Source organism: Haplochromis burtoni, unplaced genomic scaffold, assembly GCF_018398535.1.
Source record: "Haplochromis burtoni strain Fernald_Lab_line unplaced genomic scaffold, NCSU_Asbu1 Contig_1269, whole genome shotgun sequence".
NCBI classification, from domain to species: domain Eukaryota; kingdom Metazoa; phylum Chordata; class Actinopteri; order Cichliformes; family Cichlidae; genus Haplochromis; species Haplochromis burtoni.
In genome coordinates this window covers 5,542-13,571 of record NW_024583630.1, presented here as the reverse complement: position 1 = coordinate 13,571, position 8,030 = coordinate 5,542, and the positions used below count along the sequence as shown (strand labels likewise).

The following is an 8,030-nucleotide window of genomic DNA, read 5'->3' as shown; positions in this document are numbered from 1 at the left end:
CATATTTCAACATAAAAATAGTTTCTGTGAGCAGAGTTTTGTAAAACCTTTGCTACTTCTTTCTTACATTTATAAAATAAATCAGTGATCATATCTCTCGCTCTTCTTTTTTTCTCTCTGTAGATCAAAAATTTTCTTATATCCATAGGGCTGCCCCAACACATGATCATCCAACTCATAAGCAGCAAACCACAGATTGGTGGAACTACAGCGCCCTCTACTGGCACAACATGAACATCTGTTGACAGCTTCAAGAGCTTTTTCATTTCATCTGCTGAATGAAGTTTTGGCTTCACTGTTATTTAACACACATTTTTAATAATTAAGTTCACTTCTCAAGAGCAGCTTTTAAAAGCAACACGTTAGCCTGACTCTCCAGTTCTATAATCTAAAATGAATTAATTTGTGCTTAGAAATTGTTAGATTAAATATTATTTTTGGTGTGACTATCCTTAGTCTAGAACTGATACACTGATTATCCACAACTGGAAAACACGAAGAACAGCTCAGATAAAATAATTATAGTGGAAGATTTTAACATTAATTGATGCTGATAATGACAACCTCACTTTCTGAAAACTGTTAAATATCCCAATTCTTTGATCTTTGGGCTGAAGGAAGAACAACACTTGGTGTATAAGTGCTCAATCAACAATCTCTTTATTCCATTCAATTCTCTTTATTCCATACAACACTTTGAGCATAAACGGCTGGAGGGGAGATGTGGACAGCAGGGTATCTGCCAGATCTCGAATGTCTGACCATTTCTCACGTTCTTATAGCTTCAGCCCCCCTCCAAAGTCATAAAACCTAAACTTCCACATTCTTTCTCTCTCAGTGAGCCTAAGTTATGACATTGGCTTCCTGTGCAGTATGTTCTGTTCTTTCTAATCAGACAATTAAGGCCATGATCCTCTGAAAACAGCATTTCTTATAATTCAGCAGTATAATGCATCATAAAACAGTGTAATGATTTCACAATCTTTAATCCAAGGTATAATGTGGCCTATAGCCGTATAATGATTCAACAATTCTTAAATTAGAAGTCTAAGGTGGCATAAGATAGTATAATAATCTCACAAAATACTGTAACAAAATTTAAACAAGCGCTTCCTCCTTTGTTACCTTCTTCAATGCCATGTGTTAACACGTGTTACTCTGTAAAAAAGAAAAAAAAAAGATCTTCCCTAAAGCTAGAAAATCTTACTGCTCATCACTGTTAGAAGAAAGTAGGAACAAGCCTTGGTTGGCTCAACAGAGCTCTGATAGCGAAAATCTGTTTAAAAAGTTGTACGTTATTTACAAGTTTCTGACCACTTATAAAATGTGTTCAATGTGCTGCCCATTGTGTTGGATTGTCAATGCAACCCTCTTCTCCCACTCTTCACACACTGATAGCAACACTGCAGGAGAAATGCCAGCACAGGCATCCAGTATCCGTAGTTTGAGGTGCTGCAGATCTCGTACCCTAGACAATATCCTTCAGATGACCCCAAAGATAAAAGTCTAAGGGGGTCAGAAACTGCTCATCTAGGAATGCTCGGACCTGGCGCCCATAATGTGGTGGTGCACCATCTTGCTGGAAAAACTCAGGGAACGTGCCAGCTTCAGTGCATAAAGAGGGAAACACATCATCATGTAACTGTAGTTAACCTCTGACATGTCAATGACTGTGAACAAAGAGAAACTTGTAAATAACTCAAGAAAGAATAAAGTTACGTTGAAACCAAGCACACCATTGTTTTTCTTGTGCCATTACCAATAAGTTTGATGTGTCACATGGCCCTCTTCCTATTGAAGAAACAAAAGTTGTATCCAAGATGGCCGACTTCTAAATGGCCACCATGGTCACCACCCATCTTGAGGAGTTTGCCCCCTCACATATACTAATGTGCCACAAACAGGACTTTAATATCACCAACCATTCCCATGTTATTACGGTGTATCCATATAAATGGCCCACCCTGTACTATAGAATCATGAGGCGTATGAGAGAAAAAATTCAATGGGTCATGCAGCACCCTCTGGTGGTTGCGCTGTGTGTGTTTGTTGTTGCAGCTTGGGAATAAACAGAGTCACCACGTTAAGACAGAGCCGTCCCAGTCTCATTAATATTGCTGCTATCATACACCCGAGATTTACCAAAACAAGAGAAAGATGTGAACTACGGTGTGTACAAGACTGCCAAACTGAAAGATTGTTTTTTAAACCAAAGATTCTAACTACCTGGACCATGCAGCAGATTTACCCTCCCATAATTTTTTCAACGTTCCTATATTTGATCATTTTTACACACAGGAGGAGAGCTGTTGTTAGGACAATCAGGCACAATGGGACTTCTACCAAAAATAGCAGCTGGATTGAAAACAGCCAATTAGTGTGCAAAAAGATGGGAAGATGGAACTTTGATGTCTCATATAGTAACCCATGTCTTGTCTTGTTGAATTTTATGTGTTTCTCTAGCTACAGATAGAGCATTGCTCCATTAATGCAAACTTCAAATGTATATGCATCAAGAAATGCCTTAGTACTTGATATTTACAATAGGTATATTACTTCTACCATCAGTAATTTCCAACCTTATAAATATAATTGGAATTGTACAAACATTAGCTCTACAGAGAAAACTGATAACAGCTGTAGGCACAGTTAGGCCTTGCAAAGCATGTAAACCACCGGGGAGGTTTAAAATGCATAAAATGCAAATAATTTGTAAAATATGCTGTCACACAGTTTATTCAACAAAATTGCCTATATCTGAGTCTCCTCATTCAACCTTTAAACTACACATAAGACACACAATAATAACATTGAGAACCAGTGGATCTTCTCTAATGTAAGGATGATTTCTACAACACATTGCTTCTAAATTCCTGCATCTTATTGTTCCTTTTTCCTTTCTAAATTAAAAATATACCAGACTTAGGCGATATCAGGAGATATTACTGTAGCCCTCTGAAGCAGGGAGGCGCAGATTGGTGAAGCTGTAGTGTACTGTAACATCATGAATTTCCTTGATCAGGAAATTCAGTTGTTTTTTTCTGCATAAATATTTCTGTAGATAACTTTTTTCCAAGGTTTTCTTCACGATATATTACATTGAATAATCAAATTGAATAAGTAAAATATGTATTTGCTGGATTGCAAATGTTATCTAATAACCCACTTCTCATTCTGTTCATTAATTTTTTTCTAGTAATTTTAATACATGTTCAATAACTATAATAAAGACACATACACAGTCACTCACTAGCTCACTCTTGTTTTTCTTTCTTTAAGCATCGACTTAGATATTGTAATACTATACCATATTATATTATATATAATAACAGAAATAATACTAATAAAAATAATTACATAAACCACAAAATAAATGCATGAACATGAGGTGCCTACAGAGAATTTATAGAGCTGTTCTTGGAAAAGCAAAACATGTTGATAACAGTGCATTCAGATCATAATTCTGATTGCAAAAGACAGGACAGGATGTGAAAAGAAGAAAAGAAAAAACAATGGCAAACAGAGCCTTCAGCTTTCAGGCCCCTCTTCTTTTAAAATTATGCTTAAAACTTTCCTTTTCGATAAAACATACAGTTACACTAGGGCTGGATCAGGTGACCCTGAATCCAGCCTTACCTACGTTGCGATAGGTCTAGGCTGCTGGGGACTTCAGAAGTTGTAGTTCTTCATCAGTTGCCTTTTACCCTCACTTTTTTGTTTCTTAACATATGTTTTTATGTGCAACTCTGCATTTAATTATTTGTTATTATTAATCTCTGTCTCTTTTCCACAGTATGTCTTTGTTCTGTCTCCCTTCCCTCAACTCTAAACAGTTGCGGCAGATTGCTGCCCCTCCCTGAGCCTGAAGCTGCCAAAGGTTTCTTCCTGTTAAAAGGGTGTTTTTCCTTCCCCAGTAGCCAAAATTCTTGCTCACAGGAGGCCGTCTGATTGTTGGGGCTGTCTGTATGATTGTAGGGTCTATGCCTTACAATCCGGTCTTTAAGTGATGACGTGATGAATCCTGCAGCCAGGCCAAAGTACACTGCATTTAATATGGCTGTTGTGTTTTTAATGTGTTTTAATGCTCTGTATCTTGTTTTATTTAATCTCAACAAGTTCCTAAAAACAGTCAGTGATCAATGTTGGCTTCTCTCGGTTTTTACTACTACTAATCATTTTAAAGCTCCGTTTTTAAAGCCTTACGATGTAACTACAGCCCAGCCCATGCAGCAGTATATTAATGACTAACCTCCTATTGTGGATGGATTATCTCAGTTGTTGTCCTGACTGACGTTTGGTCCGTTTACAGCATATGTGTCAAAGTCAAGGCCTGTGGGCCAGATTTGGCAATTATTATGGCCCCTGGGATGATATTTGATTAGTATTAGAATCGGCCCGCAGGTCATAGCCGCCTGCTGGGGTTTTGCACGCACCAATACTCCATTCCCCACAATACAACGGAAGCCCGCGAACTCACTGCAGTGCCAGAAGCGGGGCTCGGCTTCATTATTCATTCATTATTCATTAGCATTCAGAGCAGATGTCAACTTGCAGCAACTCCCCTCCCCAATAATGGCTAAACGGAAGGTGTACGGTGAGCACAGGGTATTTCAAGCCAGGTGGGAGGCAGAGTACATGTTCATGGAGGTAAAAGGCAAACCTGTTTGTCTTCTGTGTGGAGAAAGTGTGGCTGTAATGAAAGAATATAATCTAAGACAGCACTATGAAACCTCTAAGAAACACAAAGATAAGAATATGGACACAGATCAAAGGCTACAGAAGGTGGAAGAATTAAAACGAGGTCTTAAGTCCCGGCAGGCTCTGTTCACAAAAGCAAAATCACAAAGTGAGGCTGCTGTCAAGGCGAGTTTTCTTGTGGCAGAAGAAGTTGCAAAATCAGCCCGACCATTTAGAGAGGGAGAGTTTATCAAAAACTGTATGCTTAAAGTTTGTGACGCAGTCTGCCCAGACAAAAGGCAACTATTTTCAAACGTGAGCCTGAGCAGAAACTCTGTTGCTGAACGTGTAGACCAGCTGTCCACCAATCTAAAAGAACAGCTTGTGGAAAAGGGAAAAGATTTCATTGCATATTCCCTTGCTGTGGATGAGAGCACTGACACAACTGACATTGCCCAGTTGTCAATTTTCATTCGTGGAGTGGACTCCAGCCTGACCGTAACAGAAGAGTTTTTGGCGTTACATCCGATGCATGGCACGACTACAGGACAAGATCTGTATGAAGAGGTACCCAGATGTGTAAATGAGATGGGACTGCCTTGGGAAAAACTCGTGGGATTGACAACAGAAGGAGCACCCACGATGTGTGGACACAGGAGTGGATTGGTGGCAAGGATACGTGAGAGGATGCGGGATGAGCCACTTCCCCAGCTGTCAGACCATGAAAGAGAAGCTCTCTACCGCTGTGCAAAATATATGTACAGTGAGTTGGGAGGGGGTCCAGGGCTCCAGGGAGAGAAGGGGGGGGGGAATCCACACACACGCTTCCTCTTCCACTCAGTCACCGCCACCGCTCCTCCGCACACACGCACTCCTCTTCAGCCGCACTCGCTCCAACACTCCACACACTGCCCCACTTGGACAGGTCCAAGTGGGGTTTCACACCATGGCTCAGGCGATTAGAGGATCATCAGGTGGTCCTTTTGTCCCTCTGTGGGGGGACACTCCCACTAGGTTTATATCTGGGACTCTCCACCAGTTGACCTTAGAACTGAAGAAGCTTCTCGGATGAGAGGTGAAACGTCTTCAAGTAACTTAAAGAAGTCCAGACGCTTTTCTTTCCAAGCTCCTTAGACTACAATGACCTGGATGACTGAGAACCGTCACAGACAACCAAGAAGAAGAAGAAGCTGTGAGCCAGGAGGAGGGGGTGAGTGAGTCCTGAGTGATTCGCTTACACTACGATTCAACACAGCAAGGGAGAGGGTGAGTAACTCAAATGTGTTGTTAGCAGAGCGCTGCTACTGTGAACCGAGGAGCTATTGTCTTGATGTGAGCTTCTACTCAGGGTTTTTTCTTCTAGTTCAGAGCAGAAATGTTTTTGTTAAGAAACTGGCTGTTATTTTTTCCCCACGATTTTAATTATGAACTAGATATATTTCTACTAATGGAATTAGTTTGATAACAGCAACAGGGATGAGTCAGTGAGTCATTTGCGCTGGTGAATCATGATTCACGAGTCAGTAAAGTGATTGGATTGAACGATTTGTTCACGAATTGAATGGCTAATGACATCAGACTTAAAGACCGGATATAAAGCTACTTTAGGTAAATGTCGTTGTGAGTAGGCACTATATAAGTAAAATTGAATTGAATTGGATGTTTTGTTGTTGTTATTTTTGGGCAGGATTTTGAATTGGATTTAACAGAGAGCCAATAAAGAGAGAAGCCAGTATAGGATAAATATGCTCTCTTTTTCTAGCCCCTGTCAGTGCTCTTGCTGCTGCATTTTGGATCAACTAAAGGTGTTTCAGGCAGTTGTATGACATCTTGATAATTACGAATTTGCCATGAGTCTGGGTTTTGTACGCAGTGTTTTCGGTTTTGGATTTTGGATTTTCGTGTATTTAATATTTTGAGGCAAAGGTCCTAGTTTTGGTCGTTATAGTTTTGAGCTCTGTTTGCATCCCTAGGTCTCAGTTTGCTATCTAGCCTTAGGTTTTCTGTTACATTCCCTGTCCTCTTGTGTCTAGTTTCCTTTTGTATTATCCCTCTTTGAAGTCAGTCTTGTCTCAATGTTAAATTTTTTTTCTGCAGTCATGTTTCTGTTTAGTCTATCCTGTCTGCAAGTTCTGTACCCGTTTTCTCACTCTTGCCTATGTGATTTCCCGAGCATCTCCTGTGGTAGTTACTTGTGCCTTCTTGTCAGTGTTGGGAGATCACTTTTAAAATGTATTCCACGACAGATTACAGAATACATGTCCCAAATGTACTTTGTAACGTATTTCGTTAAGTTACTCAGTGTGATTGACATATTCTGAATACTTTGAATTACTTAATATAGTGTCATGCTTTTTACAACTACAGTGGAACCCTGACTTACGAATACCCTGTTTCACGAAAAATTCAAGTTACAAAGGCACTGAACGGCAATATTTCTGCCCGTGTAACAGCAAAATGCCTGAGTAATGAAATCGGCTGGCTCTGATTGGCTGAGCCTACGATGCCCACAATGCCTTCCGAATAATGTGACAACCCCTTGGCTTCCGTACTTGCACTTCGCTGTTCCACTTGAACGATGTATTGTTGTTCTAGTTAGCAATTAGCCTATAGCCTATCGTTCAGCATCGCCTCACTCAAAACGTGCAATGGGTGATTCGACTTACGAAAATTTTCGACTTACGAAAGACTCTCAGGAACTAATTAATTTCGTAAGTTGGGGTTCCACTGTACATGAATGTACTATTGCTGTCACGGTCTCTGTGGCAGACAATGGGGATGTGGGGAAATTGGACCCAAATGCATGACTTAGTGCAAAAAAGCAGTGCATTTATTTACAGTGAAACGAATATTACATAACAATAAATCCCTGTGAGTTCCCTCGACTCCTGTGATGTGCCTTCTTTCCAAAAGTCGATATTTAATCCTGTCTGCACACGTGTCTTTATTTCTTTATTTCGATGTGCGTGGCTCTTGTGGTCCTCCATACAAAACCCGTGGAGATCAAATGACCACCGGTTTCACGTTTGCACAGCTGCTTTCTATGTAAGCTTTGAGGCATGGCTGGGCTAGCCGGAGTGTCTTAAAGAGGTCATCCCGCGTACATATGGAATATGTAACGGCATAATATGATAAAGAACTAGTTTGTCAGTGTCACTCCGAGACAGGATGTTTCTAATTTAGTGCAAATTAAAACAATCAGTCCCAGAATTTTGCTTAGTATGCACATTGAAGGACATACAGTGGGGCAAAAAAGTATTTAGTCAGCCACCGATTGTGCAAGTTCCCCCACCTAAAATGATGACAGAGGTCAGTAATTTGCACCAGAGGTACACTTCAACTGTGAGAGACAG

The 8,030-nt window shown here is 40.3% G+C and overlaps 1 long non-coding RNA gene across 1 annotated transcript; it reads right to left on the bottom strand.

Annotated features, from left to right (window-relative positions):
• Window positions 1-1,926: 1,926 nt before the first annotated feature.
• On the bottom strand, window positions 1,927-7,342 carry LOC121813204. Its single transcript, XR_006053568.1, has 3 exons — window positions 7,040-7,342; window positions 4,167-4,168; window positions 1,927-1,969 (listed from the first exon to the last, which is right to left on the bottom strand). It is a non-coding gene; the product is annotated as an uncharacterized LOC121813204 (long non-coding RNA).
• Between the last annotated feature and the right edge of the window lie 688 nt (window positions 7,343-8,030).